This window comes from Adiantum capillus-veneris, chromosome 22, assembly GCF_014529385.1.
Source record: "Adiantum capillus-veneris isolate H3 chromosome 22, ASM1452938v2, whole genome shotgun sequence".
Classification (NCBI taxonomy): domain Eukaryota; kingdom Viridiplantae; phylum Streptophyta; class Polypodiopsida; order Polypodiales; family Pteridaceae; genus Adiantum; species Adiantum capillus-veneris.
Window position 1 is genome coordinate 147,482,671 of NC_140952.1, and position 3,962 is coordinate 147,486,632.

The window sequence follows — 3,962 nt, forward strand, 5'->3', positions numbered from 1 at the left end:
TATCCCTTTGAGAGAATTCCTCCATAAACTTGTCAAATACCTCCTTCATTGATATAAAATATCTACGCTCAACAAAGTCAAAACAGGTGGTGACATCCTCCTCTAGAGTTAACCAAAATCCTATGAAGTGTGTGGAAAAGTCTAGTACTTCCTCAGCCTTCAATACACACACAAAGGCTGCCACATGGTCCCTTCGATCCGTATTTCTAGAATATTTCTTGTTAACCCATTTTTGGACTTGAGAAGGTTTGATACTATGATGACCTACCATTCTAAACCTAGGATCCTCTATTCCTCCTCTATGAGCCCTTTCTAGCCTCGAATATGGTACATGTTCCTTCCCTAGGGGTGCTCCTAATCCATAGTTCCTCACTGGTCTAGCAAGCGTTCACTCTTCTGCTTGGATTCTTTCTCCTTCTTGTTCTAGTGCTTCAATCCTAATTGGATCTAGCATTCTTGTTCTACTTTCATGTTGGGCATGTGTGATCCACTTTATTTTTTTGTTTATTCCCCTTGGCCTATGCCCTTGTCACTACCTAAATTGTAATTGTGGGTTCTCCTTCTGATGAGATGTTGGGCACAACTTGAACTATCTTCCCTTTGTTTACTAGATTCCTAGGAAAGTCTTTAGGAAAGTTTACATCCTTGCAACCATATTCCCCACAATATGCCCCTATAGGTTTTGCATTCGTATCTAGTTCAGGACACTCATTTTTCCAATGGTCATCCGCCCCGCAATTATGACAATATCCTATTTTTGGTTTAGGCACTAGCTTAATCATAGGTAGTCTATCGCCATGGTGTGCAATGAAGTAAACATGTGTTTTATCCGAAGGTGCTTGATACACTGGCTCTATTGAGATCGGAGTCGGTTGATTATACCATGCTTCCTCTACCCCCATTGCTACCAAACTTATTTCAGGGTATGGTGTGATGGGTACTAGAGCATGTTCATCCACTTGTCCCTCATGCAACATATACTTGATTGGTATAGAATTATTCCCTGGGAGTGGTAGCTATTGGCCTAACAATGGTTGTGGTCTCTCCATATTCATGGGTGATCTCTGCATTGGTGCCACATTTGACATGTATCTATACATGGACTATCTTTATGGTCTCATTGGTACATACTGAACATTTCCATCATATTTAGGCTTGTAATAGCACTTTTTTGTCTCATGGTTTGTCCATTTTACTTCAATGGCACACCATTTCAATGGTCTATTTTGTCCCATAGGTTGTCCCTAAGTTGGTCCCTACCCCGACCCTCTCATTGGCATCCTTTGCATGTTGGTCATCATATCATTCTTGTGTTTAAGTATGTATTCTATAGCATTGGTGAAAGATGCAACATTTGGTTCTACTTGTGCTAGCACAGTGGATGTAGTTCGTTTTCTCTATGTGTCTTTAGCAATGCTCTCCTCGTTGAAGATCTCGTAATTAGCACTCAAGGCAATTACGTCCAGATTGCATGCTTCCCAAGTCATGTGTTTTTTGCTATGCAAAATAGCATCCAAGTCTTTGTTTAGTAATCTCTCTAAGAATAGTGAGACAAGCCTTTCCTCGGTTGGGATCTCCAACTCTAGACATCTTTCTATGTATTGTCTCATTTGACTCACACTATCTCTGATAGTTTCTTCTTGTTTTTGTTTGAAACTGTAGATTTGTGCTATTGTACTATGCTTGATTCCCATTTTCAAACAAGCAGCAACAAATCTATTGCCAAAGTTGGTAAATTAGTTATTGATCCAGGAGGTATGCTCTAGAACCAAGTTAAATATTTTCCCTCTTAGGTCATTCCAAACCCTTCAAATTGTGTATGGAATGTTGGTTATGCATTCAACTCTTAGAGCCTATGTGAAGCTTGCTAAGTGGTCATACGGATCACCTGACCCACTCTATTTTTTTACCCATTGTTGGAAATCTATTGGTCTGACTCTATAATTGTGTTCAGCACCCACTCTCTCTCTTCTATGCTGCATTTCTTCCATTAAACCTTCAAACCATCTATTTGGTATATGTGACTCATGTGGACCTCTCCTCATCGAGTATCATTCATTATTTCCCTATTAAAGGTGGTTTCTATATTTCTTCCCTTGTTTCAATCATCGAGGTGACTGCCTCTAGCTGTTCTTCCCCTTTGACTGACCATGCTATCATAGGCTCTATCATTCGGTCCTATGTTCTGTTCAATTTTAGGTATTGTCCCCGTAATCACTTCTTGGATCAAGTGTCCCTGGTATTTGGTATGTTCAATATCATTTGGAGTCATCATAACAAAATTGTTGCTATAAAAATCCCTAAAGAGGTGGACATGTAGTTTTGCTAGACCCTTCTCTTTGATATTGAAAATGTACACTATCTTCAAGGGTGTCAATCATCTTGGTTTGGTCATGGGTAGTTCAGATCAAATCCATGACATTGTTGGCTTCCCAAAAATAGACTCCAAGCCTAGGGTTGTTAGTGGGTATGCGCTTCAGAGGTTTGGTATCTATCAAGTCATATCCTTGTAATTCTAGCACAGGAGGTCCTTCTTTCATGGCCTTATTAGGAATTAGAGTATCAACCTCCAATCCTCATTTTTCTACTATATTAGGATCTTGTATCTTGAGGTATTGCACCCCATTTTGGTCTATAGAATTTGTCTCGTTTATTTTTCCTAATCTCCTCTTCAAGCTCAATGGTATGGTCATCTACCCTTACAACGATCTCCTCGTTTGGATCCAAGTAAATTTGGGCTTTGTACTTGTTGGTATTAAAGAAGGTCGGGATATGCTTGAACTTGAGAAAGGTCCCAGTTTGTGATTGAGTTGAAAAAGAAGACATCTTAGAGCTTGAGTGAGGATAAGTGTCTGACACTTCTTTCGCAATAGTTTCTAATGGTATCCCTAGGTTTACACTCTCTTCTCTGAATGCTCTACTCCAATTCTAAGGTACTCAAGTTTCCCACAACTCTACTAGACCTTAAGTTCATATATGGGCTTACACAACTTATTCAAGAACATATATTTCAAACCTAGAAAGTTGCCTTTGGTTTCATACATAGTGCTTCTGCTCTTTGTCTAGCCCTTTCCCTCAAAGTCATGATTCCTTGCACACTGACACTTGAAACCGGATGTGATTCCACAGTTGTCAATCATTAGGAAAAATCTGGATTGTCAAAGGGGCCCTATAAGAAGGTTTGACTTTTACTCTCTTGTACAAAGTGGGAAACCCGGTGAAGTACATAAACACTTTCTCAAAACCCTATTAGCCAACATATCATTGGAAATATCTTAAAAAGTAGGTTCTAAATCCCCAAACTCTGACAAATTTGGAGTTGATTTGTATAATGTATGCCCTCCTCACTGAAGCTCAAATGTGGGGAGAGATTCCATTTATAAGGTAGAGTTGTCGCATCAAAAAATAGATTTTTTTGGAATATAAGGAATCTGATGGTATGCTATATATCAATGGATAGATATCGATGAGTACATTTTAAATCCAAAAGGTCCGACAAGTTTTGATTTCATTTGTAAACATTTTATTGTGCACCTTTTTTGGACAAGAGAAAGAAAGTCAAAGTCCTTATAGGGCCCCTTTGAGAGTCCAAATTTTCCCTAATGCTAAAGTCACAAAACATCTAACAATTCCTTTTTTTAAGCACTAGATACACCCAATATGTCCCAGCTCTGAAATATTGCACTAGTTATCTTAGGCGTGTGTTGTACCTCTTTGTGCAAGTAAATTCAACTTTTAGCCCTTGAATGGGGTCCACATAGCTTGACAAAGATATCCTTGGTCTCAAATTCACAAAATGCCTGTTCTAACAAGAAATTTATCTTCGGTGCACCTAAGATTAATCTTCACTATTTCAACATATTTTTGCCTAGTGTGACTTATGTAGATTCTTATATGTGATTTCAAGCTTTTCCAATGAGTTCGACAAAGTTTGAACAGCTTACCAGTGTTTTGTCAACCTT